This window comes from Anoplophora glabripennis, unplaced genomic scaffold, assembly GCF_000390285.2.
Source record: "Anoplophora glabripennis isolate ALB-LARVAE unplaced genomic scaffold, Agla_2.0 scaffold486, whole genome shotgun sequence".
NCBI classification, from domain to species: Eukaryota; Metazoa; Arthropoda; class Insecta; order Coleoptera; family Cerambycidae; genus Anoplophora; species Anoplophora glabripennis.
Genome location: NW_019416975.1, coordinates 304,842 through 317,350, shown reverse-complemented (window position 1 = coordinate 317,350; position 12,509 = coordinate 304,842).

The following is a 12,509-nucleotide window of genomic DNA, read 5'->3' as shown; positions in this document are numbered from 1 at the left end:
AGTTATATTTTAGCAACTTTCAATGTTGTGAAGATCATGTGCTAATTGAAATCCATTTCCTTTTTATTCTCTCATTTTAGTGCACCAGAAATCTACTGCTTAAAATTGAAGAAAAAATTAAGATCGCAAAAAATTGTTTACGAGAAGAAATACAGAAAATTATTTTTGCTGAAAAATATACAATAAATTTTAACAGCTTGACAGTTTGAGTAACTGGCAACTTAACTACAGTTAAACAAATAGTAAATAGGACAAGCGTAAAGTTAACTCCTTTTAAAGTTATCGCCATGTTCAACAAGGGTAGAGATTTCGAGATATAACAATAAGTTGTTAAATTGATTTAGAAAAGAACAATAGATTAATGAGCTGGTCTTTCAGACGGGCTCTTTTTCCAACTATAAAAGAATAAAGTAAATGAGACTGACTTGCCCGTACACGTATTGCTATGCGTGGTCACGAGAGAAAGGTGTAGGGTTACGTGTAAATTCAGTGTAGTCACAGAATTCATACCAATGAAAAATTCAGTCAATTATGTAATTATTGACATGATATGGTCAAGGTTATTGCAAAGCATACCCGACATTCAGAGAGGGGAAGGGGTAAAACCGACCAGGTCTGGATTAGCATGGAAGACGAAGGCAGTTTCCTCCTTGGGTTCCACACTGGGCAGTCTACTTAACTTTAGAGTCTCGGGGTTAATTTAGTAGTGGGCATTATCTAATTTCCAAATTTTGTTATGAATCCGCATGCCCTGAATCTCGGTTGACGTTGTCTCTGGTAAATTAATCATAAATAATGTTTGAACGAATCCATTGTCATCGTTATTTGTTTGCTTCTATTGTTATTAAAAACCCTTCCTGGAAAGTTCTGATGTTTTTGTTCCTTCTAAATAAAGTGTTTCATTGAGTGAGAGTGTATTACCCTGTACAACCAGTCGCTGGAATACACTCTACGTAAGCAATGGATGGTAAGTGCTGAAATTCATTCTCTGAAGGCACATTTCTAAGTTCTCACGTATCATAACTGAAGTGTAGATGATAATAATTATAAACTCCCTTTCGAGAAATATCGTTATGATACTGGTCGTAACGGTAGCTAGATAAATAATTAAATAAATAACTTCTCTGGTTACTTCCTTAAAGTTTATTTGCTTGAATTTGGGAAGCAGATCAAGTTTGGTAGTTTTTTATAACCTAACAGTATCACATGTATTAAAATTTTAACGGATTTTGGTAACTAAAGAAGAGAACTCAGGTCACTGGAGCAACATTTCCAATAAGTCTATCGGAGACCGGAAAGACTATACCAATTGGTCACGTACTATAACAGCTATCGCTATCTTATAACATTCACTTTAAATACAGGGTGTCCGGTAAGTACCTCCTAATCTCTCGGGAGTGTATAGGGGAGGTCAAAATAAAACTAGTCCTTCCTATAATTTTTTTCCTAATGTGCCCCCTAACGGAGTTATGGAGGGTCAAAGGGGTATCTAGAAATTAACGTTTAGGGTTGTAACTTTGAAACCACCCTGTATATTTTAATAAAATTTTCGTACGTTGTATTACACATGGAGCTCTACGATTTGATGCTAAAATCAACTTTTTGCTATTATCAGGTGTCCAGAAACGGACTGGCCCTATCACAATTTTTCTCAAAATTTTGACAGAAGTAATTTTATCAAACTGAAAATATTATTATTAGATACTCTGAAGGTTTTTCTTTAAAAATGGTACTCTTTATTTATTTCGAAAAAATGAACGGTTTGCGAGATAAATCGGTTTTGAAAAAAATTGGTAACAAATACAACAACAATTAAAATTTATTTTTTTACAATAAAATCATTCCCGCTAGTGCCAGCCTACAGATTCACCATAAACATTTACTGGTGGTGAATTAAGGGAATGAATAATGCCGTTTCTTGTAAAATCAACATCTATGACCAAAATACATCTACAAATTATTATTGCTCTTGTCTCCATGGAGTTCTTTTCTATTGTTTTCGTTGTTAGACCCTGTTGATTTTAAAGTACTTGTCAAAGGCGCGTGACAGAATAAAAATTCAATTTTATTGTGGTATTCGTTTTAAGCCGTTAGAAATAACATTTAAAAATGGAAGAATATTCCTGTGCAGAATATGCTGATATGCACCTAATTTATGGGGAAGCATTATGCAACTCCGTGGAGGCAAGAAGACTTTATGAGGAAAGGTTTCCGGGTCGACATTTGCCGAGTCCAAAAACTTTTGAAAGAGTTGATCGTAGTTTAAGAGAAACAGGTAAAAAAAAATAGTGAAAAACGTTAGTGAAACTAATTTCTTCCGAATCCTTTATTTAGGAAGCTTTTTGCCACGCCGTGGTGGAGCAGGAGCCCCGAGGAGAGTACGAGACCCTCATGTAGAGGAACAAATATTGGAAGACGTTGCTAATAATCCTTCAAATAGCATAAGGAAGCTTGCGGCGCAAAACAATGTTACAAAATGGGCTGTACATGAAACTCTGAAAGAACAATTGCTTTACCCGTACCACATCCAAAAAGTACATGCTATGTCTCCAGATGATTATCCAAAAAGACTTCAATACGCCAATTGGTTTTTACAGCATCATATTCGGAATCATAATTTTGGTACATCTATTTTGTTCACCGATGAAGCAGGTTTTACAAGAGACGGCATAATTAATTCGCATAATCTACATGTCTGGGATGAAGAAAACCCTCACGCTTTAGTTCAAACTCGCTACCAACAAAGGTTTATGGTGAATGTGTGGGCTGGCATTATCGGGAATCATTTGATTGGTCCATTTATTCTGGAGCAAAGACTTAATGGTGCTCTTTATTTGCAATTTTTAGAGGAAAATCTAAATATTTTGTTAGAAGAAGTGCCCCTTCAAATAAGAACTGAAATGTGGTACATGCATGACGGTGCACCACCCCACTTTGATCGTTTAGTACGTCAACATCTGACGAATGTTTTTGGTGATCGATGGATAGGTCGAGGCGGACCTGTATTATGGCCACCTAGGTCGCCCGACCTAAACCCATTAGACTTTTTTCTGTGGGGTCATTTAAAAAATAACGTTTATTCAACACCCGTAAATAGTAGAGAGGAACTTCTGCTGAGGCTAACACAGAACTGTGACCATCTCCGCAATAATCACGGAATATTATTTCAAGTGCACCGGGAAAACATTCGTAGGATTAGAAAGTGCATTGAAGTACGGGGTGCTCATTTTGAACATCTACCGAAGTAACATTTAGGTACCTTTGTTCATTGTTGAATGTTCTTTGTTGCATGTCTTGTAAGTAAGTTATTTTTCAAATGTTATTTTTAATTGGTCACTACTTGCTCATAAAGTATAGCCAACCCGTTCAAAGATTTCTGGACTTGATAAAGTTAAAGAAATTAAATGCATGAAATAATATGTAAAAAAAATAAATTTTAATTGTTGTTGTATTTGTTACCAATTTTTTTCAAAACCGATTTATCTCGCAAACCGTTCATTTTTTCGAAATAAATAAAGAGTACCATTTTTAAAGAAAAACCTTCAGAGTATCTAATAATAATATTTTCAGTTTGATAAAATTACTTCTGTCAAAATTTTGAGAAAAATTGTGATAGGGCCAGTCCGTTTCTGGACACCTGATAATAGCAAAAAGTTGATTTTAGCATCAAATCGTAGAGCTCCATGTGTAATACAACGTACGAAAATTTTATTAAAATATACAGGGTGGTTTCAAAGTTATAACCCTAAACGTTAATTTCTAGGTACCCCTTTGACCCCCCATAACTCCGTTAGGGGGCACATTAGGAAAAAAAATTATAGGAAGGACTAGTTTTATTTTGACCTCCCCTATACACTCCCGAGAGATTAGGAGGTACTTACCGGACACCCTGTATATTATTATGTTATAATCCTTCACAGCTAAATTTTATCATGTGCGGTAACTGAGCTCGGATAGACTCAATTCTACGAATGTATTCTACCAACTGTCCTAATAATGTTTTGATAAATGTCAATTTTTTTTTATTAACAATAATAGTTTTTTATAAATGCATAATTTATTATGCAGCTAATTTAAACCTTGGAAAGCCATAATTCTTTTTATTATTGGACTGTAACAGTTTTTTTATAAATGTAATTTTTTTTTTTTGACAAACTGACGAAGTAAAATACCATTTAATGAAGTGATAAATTGACATAATATGTATGCTATTTTATTACCTCGCTTTAAAAAAAAAATAAAAAGAATTTACTAAACTATTTACTGAAACTGAGATGAAAAAAGATGTACTGACTTTTAATGAATCCTTCTGCACGAAGTCAAATATATTGCTTCAATTTATATCCGCATCACCTTTTTCTCATCACAAGATTAATACCCGTCGTCGGCTGTTAATAAACTTGTAATGGATGGCAATATTTGAGCAATGAAGCGTGAATAAATAAGTGCGACAGCGGCAAAAAGGACCTGTTTTGTGTACGGGGAAAGAATATTTCCACATGAAGAACGTGTAGAAAGCGTATGAGGGTCCCACGCAAGATATGTGGAAAGATTTATTGAATTATAAACTGTCACTGAATACATACAAAGCGAAGCAGAGACGCGCAGTGTAAGGAGCTTAGGGAACATTAATTCTACACGTTTTAGATCGGGTAGCTCGCGGAACTAGCTCCAGATGGAGAAAGACTTAACGTTAGACTGATTGTACAATTAATATTGAATTAAAAAAAAAATAGCCACTGAAAAGTATTCGCTTTTCTATGACCACTTCTTTTACCTTGAAATGGACTTATTAATGCATACCAACGACCTGCAATTTAAAATAAGGATTACATTATAATTTGTGTGACATGTTATAATTGAAATTTAATCTGCGACTTTAATTTCTTTAGAAAAAAATTTAACTCACTTAAAGTTTTCTTCATCTTTAATTTCAGCTGCTATACAGGGTGATTCAGAACTTACTCAAAAAAAAATGGAATGTATAGGATAAATAGGGCAAAATCAAAAGGAATTCGAAAATGATTTAAAATACACGGTGGCCGAAAGTCCAGCAGACAACAGCTAAACAAAAGCTCAGCCAGGTACAAAGAATTGCCTATCTGAGCATAACTAGAGCTATGCGAACAACACCCACCATAGCAACAGAGGTAATGCTGTGTCTGCCACCTCTGGATATCTATCTAAGAGAAGTGGCCTTGACAACCATGCTTCGCCTCAAGAACGTTGGTTTCAAACCGGATGTAGGACGTGGAGAAGTTAAGAGTCGCCTATGGAATAGGGTCGTCAGGAAAATGCCCCTTCTGCAGGCAGACACTGACAGTATTTCTCCTCGGTTTGTGTTCGATAGACACTACACCGTACTCCTTAGAAGACCGTTCGCGAAGATGTAATCAACGTCTTCATAGACGAATAAAAAAGGAAGGAAGGTGCAGGATTTGGGATTTATTCTAAATCCTTACATATCCGATATCAGTGGGCAATGGATATGCATGGTACCGTGGTACAAACGAAATTAGCAGGTAAAGAAATTGCACGTAAGCACACTGCGGGTAAAACCATCAGAATATACACAGATAGTAGACAAGCACTGCTGATCAAAAGATAATGACTAGGTTAGTATGGGAATGCTACCAGGCACTGGTCGTGGCCTCATTTTCCAACAGCATATCTGTATGTTGGGTCAAGGGACACGAGCGGTGCAATGGTAATAAAAAAAGTTGACAAGTTAGCGCATCGGGTCTCAATATTTTTGGACCCGCTCCCTCTAGTGTGCTTCCGCTGTCAGTACTTATTGGCATTATTAAGGAAAACGCCCACAAAGACTTTATGAAACGGTGGGATGATACAAGTAGCTGTCAATTTGCTAAGGAGTTCTTAGAATAACCCAGCAAGGATACTGCCAAAAAATGCCTTGCCATGTCTAGGTCAAATCTTCGCCTAGTGACAGGTATTCAAACTGGACACTGCTGACTAAGGACCTTCACAATATGAGGAAGTGTGAATCACCTCTTTGTAAGGGTTGTGAACAGGAAGACGAGACAGTACTATGCGAATGCACTGTCGTTTCGTCAATAAGAGAATCCGTGTTGGGGGGAACGTTGGTCTGCTATGGCCTATATTAGAGAGATCCCCCTGAGCAACGTCATCACCTTTTTCTCTGTAATAGGTTGGTTAGCGGCTCAGGTGGATTGATCTCCTAGCGGGAGGAAGTACAAGGGGCCCAATGGGGCCTAAGTGCTGTAGCTTTTAAACTACGCTCCCTAAATTCCAGATTCCAGAAACCTTACCTTACGCAAGACAGAGCATGCAGTCGGTAACCGGCACGACTGCAAAGTGTAATAAAAAATGAACGGACAAAAAATTGAAAGAATGAAAGAAATAAATAAAATTATTAAAACCTATTTTATATCAGCAAATTTAACTGCATTTGCCGATATTGNAAACAATATTTAAACAATTGATCAAAAATAACAGATTCAGCAATCTTAAGAGGAACAGAGAGCATACTAATTGGACGCAGATCTTTCAACTGTTTTGGATTTTTCTTTTTTGGTAATGGTCTAATACAAGCAACTTTCCATTGTTCCGGTAACTGACCAATCTCGAATGAAAAGTTTATTATGTGTGTAAGTGGAGCCGATACCCATTTAACCGACAACTGAAGCATTTTGCCAGAAATACCATCTGAACCCATTGTATGAGATTTTTGTTTCATAATAAGATCTTGAACTTTATTAATATCTGAAGGTGTGTATGTAAAATGTAAATTGTTCTTATATTTAGAATTATAAAGGTAAGAGATGTAATCTTGGTTAACATTTAAATTAGGTGTAGAGTCAATGAAGTAATTATTAATGAGAGTATCTTCGTCATTCTTCATCTTTAATTTCAGCTGCTATACAGGGTGATTCAGAACTTACTCAAAAAAAATTTGAATGTATAGGATATATAGGGCAAAATCAAAAGGAATTCGAAAATGATTTAAAAATACACGGTGGCCGAAAGTCCAGAAGACAACAGCTAAACAAAAGCTCAGCCAGGTACAAAGAATTGCCTATCTGAGCATAACTGGAGCTATGCGAACAACACCCACCATAGCAACGAAGGTAATGCTGTGTCTGCCACCTCTGGATATCTATCTAAGAGAAGTGGCCTTGACAACCATGCTTTGCCTCAAGAACGTTGGTTTCAAACCGGATGTAGGACGTGGAGAAGTTAAGAGTCGCCTATGGAATGGGCTCGTCAGGAAAATGCCCCTTCTGCAGGCAGACACTGACAGTATTTCTCCTCGGTTTGTGTTCGATAGACCCTACACCGTACTCCTTAGAAGACCGTTCGCGAAGATGTAATCAACGTCTTCACAGACGAATCAAAAAGGAAGGAAGGTGCAGGATTTGGGATTTATTCTAAATCCTTACATATCCGATATCAGTGGGCAATGGATATGCATGGTACCGTGGTACAAACGAAATTAACAGGTAAAGAAATTGCACGTAAGCACACTGCGGGTAAAACCATCAGAATATACACAGATAGTAGACAAGCACTGCTGATCAAAAGATAATGACTAGGTTAGTATGGGAATGCTACCAGGCACTGGTCGTGGCCTCATTTTCCAACAGCATATCTGTATGTTGGGTCAAGGGACACGAGCGGTGCAATGGTAATAAAAAAAGTTGACAAGTTAGCCAAGAGTGCATCGGGTCTCAATATTTTTGGACCCGGTCCCTCTAGTGTGCTTCCGCTGTCAGCACTTATTGGCATTATTAAGGAAAACGCCCACAAAGACTTTATGAAACGGTGGGATGATACAAGTAGCTGTCAATTTGCTAAAGAGTTCTTAGAACAACCCAGCAAGGATACAGCCAAAAAATGCCTTGCCATGTCTAGGTCAAATCTTCGCCTAGTGACAGGTATTCAAACTGGACACTGCTGACTAAGGACCTTCACAATATGAGGAAGTGTGAATCACCTCTTTGTAAGGGTTGTGAACAGGAAGACGAGACAGTACTATGCGAATGCACTGTCGTTTCGTCAATAAGAGAATCCGTGTTGGGGGGAACGTTGGTCTGCTATGGCCTATATTAGAGAGATCCCCCTGAGCAACGTCATCACCTTTTTCTCTGTAATAGGTTGGTTAGCGGCTCAGGTGGATTGATCTCCTAGCGGGAGGAAGTACAAGGGGCCCAATGGGGCCTAAGTGCTGTAGCTTTTAAACTACGCTCCCTAAATTCCAGATTCCAGAAACCTTACCTTACGCAAGACAGAGCATGCAGTCGGTAACCGGCACGACTGCAAAGTGTAATAAAAAATGAACGGACAAAAAATTGAAAGAATGAAAGAAATAAATAAAATTATTAAAACCTATTTTATATCAGCAAATTTAACTGCATTTGCCGATATTGTTATTATTAATTAATACAATTCATTTCTGGTTTTAATTAATAAAATAATTTGACATACCTGATGTTACAACAACTGTTCAAAATTTTGTCCACCGACGTGGTAACATATTTGGGCCCGTCTTACCCAGTTTCTACGAACTAACACAAATGTCGCCGTGCTTCACCATAACACAAATGTTGTCTTGCTTCACCATAAATTAAAATTATATCCATCAACACCGAGTTGCTATACAAGTAAGCCATTTTTGACACTAGAAAAACTAATGTAAACACCATCGCAACAATGATAATATTAAAATCGGATTACAGTATTCGGAATAGCCTGAGGCTATTCCGAATACACAATTTATTTCTACGATACTGACATTTTTCATAACTCTTCTATTCCCAAAATGTTTTGGATAAATTGTGAATCACCTTGTATGTGCAATTTTGGAGGAATAATGTGAACTTTTTTATATAAAAAATTGTAGACTTTCTTTAATCAATAAATAGGTTTAGTATGATGAGAAATCGTTCCTCAGAAAGTGAATTCCTTTTCTACAGCAGTTACTGACAGCCCAGTATCCGGAGGTATTATTCTAGACCCATTAAACTTCACGTTATCCGCTAAAAATACTTTTTACAGTTTAGACCAGCTTGTCCCCATTCAATAATAATAATCAGTGCTTTCTGAGAAAGCCCTTTGAAAAGCATGTGCTGAAATTTCTTGAAATGAATTTCTTAATATCTTAATAGAATTACTCCTCTTAGGAGTTAATTCTCGTTGTAGCAACGTATACAGGGTATGCAATTTAACAATCCCGCTGCCATTATCTCCGAAATGAAGAAATTTATTTTAGTTCCGGAAACAGGGGTCGTTAGGTCCCTCCAATAGCTTCAATTTGTAGTTAGAACTGTTAGTTCAAATCTTTCTGTATAGATGGCGTGACGATAGTAACAATTTTTTTGATCCCTGGAACGTGGAAATGCAGTCCATCTCAAAGATCGTTAAATTTTGAGTAATTTTTGTAATATATAGTTTTTCCCAATATTTACTTGTCGACTTCAGTATGCAATGTATGATGTAACAGGAAAATCTATTATTTTATCTAAATCACACCGAGACAAAATATTCTTTTAAAATATTTTTATAATGACTTTATTCACACCACATACTATCTAACAAACAATAAATTATAAAAAAAATGATCAACTACAGAAAAAAATTGTACAATTGTAAATCTTATAACTAGTATAGTTAAATTGAAAGACACAAACTGATAAAACTGTAATTATTGGAAAACTGATATGTGTCATCTGGCATACATGTTTNTATTTTTATAATGACTTTATTCACACCACATACTATCTAACAAACAATAAATTATAAAAAAAATGATCAACTACAGAAAAAAATTGTACAATTGTAAATCTTATAACTAGTATAGTTAAATTGAAAGACACAAACTGATAAAACTGTAATTATTGGAAAACTGATATGTGTCATCTGGCATACATGTTTTTGTTTCATTTTAAATAAATGACATGAGCCACCTATCACTACATTTTTAAATAACAATTGATAAAATACGGTCCGTCTCTGCCCTTTATAAGATTTACCATTGTACAAATCTTTTTCTGTAGTTGATCATTCGGTTTTTTTATAATTTATTGTTTGTTAGTATGTGATGTGAATAAAGCCATTATAACAATATTTTAAAAGAATATTTTGTCTCATGTCATTTAATTATACAAAAAAGATTTTTAAAGATAATGTTGCAAAAAGAATTAACTTGCCCTAGTAATGAGTTGTACCTTGAAGCTAGTCTTCGATGTAAGACAACTTTACTACTACAACTGTGTTTGTAGGTATCATTATACTAATAATAAGCATGACATGTCTCATAATTATGAAATTAGAAGAAAACAAAAGTTCTTATCTCCCTTTATGCAAACAAATTTGGGCTAAAGATCACTACTATATTTAGCACCTAAACTATACAGGGTGTCCGGTAAGTACCTCCTAATCTCTCGGGAGTGTATAGGTGAGGTCAAAATAAAACTAGTCCTCCCTATAATTTTTTTTCCTAATGTGCCCCCTAACGGAGTTATGGGGGGTCAAANACTCTTACATAAAATAAAGGGGTAAAATTAAATTCGACTTAATTTGAAATATTAAAAAAAAATTCATAGAGACTGCTATTCTAAATAATTCAACAAATAGCGTATCTAATATACAGGGTGTTCACTTTTTAAGTGAACTAACTTTAACAGTTGCTAGATGACTTCATTTTGGACAAAAAAGTTCATGCCAAAATAGGTCGTAAATCGCTTTCTAACCGAGGTATAGGATGTCGAATTTTTTTTTCAACTTTTTCGTGATATCTAAAAAACAAACGAAACCAAATTGGGTATTGTAGTATACCAACCCCGGGTTCGATCGAAAAAAATAGAATAAGTTAAGGCCACAAATATGTGATCGTCATAAGGAATACCTACGTAGTATACATCTATTTTTAATTGACCGGAAGGCGCTGGCTACTAACTTTAAAGAGGGGAAGTATGGTTTAATTTTATAAAACAAAAGCAGAGTACCTAACACCTAACTTTATTATTTACGTACAACAGTCTTCAAATTAAACATGTGACAAATAAAAAGAACAACAAAAGCATTAACAACCATTTAACATAAAATGAGAGTGCCAGGCTCACCTAGAGCTCCTGTAGGGAAAGAGCATGGCAGAGAAACCCACGATCGTTGCTCTAACTACCCAAATATAAATACAAAACAACCGCTAACAAAAGGCATAAATTAAGATCCTTTGCTAATGATAATTAAGACCTGACTTACTTAATGTGTCACTAAATGTCACCTCGCTCGAATCAGACATACACACTTCCAAGTATAACTGAAGAGGTTTGGTGTTAATTAGCCGGCAAGGCCGGAAGGTACTGGAGTCCCATACGGGAGGCAATCCAGCTATAGTTGAGATTTCGGAAGATCTGTTTCAGCAATTCTTTTTTTGTATTTAATTATTCTTTTTTTTTCAGATTCGTTTCTCACGGGCGAAAATGTTAGTGAATTCAACAAGGCCCTCATATGCGTCTTGATATAAAGTTAGCACAAGAAATGTTTTATTACTTGTTTTTCGAACAACGTAATCATGACAAAACAAGTTAAATGTGAAACAATGGAGTTGTTATTGCAATATCCAGGCAGTCACGACAATATATACATATTTTAACATGTAATAAATAATGAGCAATCTTTAATAATAATTGTAACAATTTTACGTTAGAAAAATATACGCCCCTGAGCGTAAGACAATGAAGGCTAAACATACACAGAATTTTTATCATGAAACATCTATAATCACAAGCATAAGATTGCATAGAACAATTAACAACAAAGTACTTAAATAATGTTACCTGCTAATTAATACCGGTTAAATACTTTTTTAATTTTTCACTACTTATATATTTTCACCGTACACCGATCGTCTTACTTTTCACTCTGCGCTGTTCTAACTTCAACTATTCAGGCTTCCTTCCAGAATTCCCCACCTAAGCGTTTGTTTTTGTGCTTCCTTCTACCAACTGTAAATATTACGTTTTCATTATTATACAACACCCACGTAACAGGCGACGTTGAAGTTGATTGATTAGTATGTGATGTGAATAAAGCCATTATAACAATATTTTAAAAGAATATTTTGTCTGTCATTTAAATAAAATAATAGATTTTCCTGTTACATCATACATTGCATATTGAAGTCGACATATCTAAAAAACAGGTAAATATAGGGAAAAACTTTCTTTGCAAAAATTACTCAAAACTTAACGATCTTTCAGACCCAAGTAATTTCTTAATATCGCCACGCCATCTATACAGAAAGATTTGAACTAACAGTTCTAAGTACAATTTGATGTTATTCGAGAGACCCCCAATTTTCGGAACAAAAATAAATTTCTTCATTTCGGATATATTGGCAGCGGGTGTGTTAAATGGCACAACCTGTATATGTTTTCAGCCAGGAAAATTGAATAATTTCAAATATTTCGACTTTTCACCACCAAGAACGGCGGTGACAACATTTTTAACATTAAGGGGATGTTTCG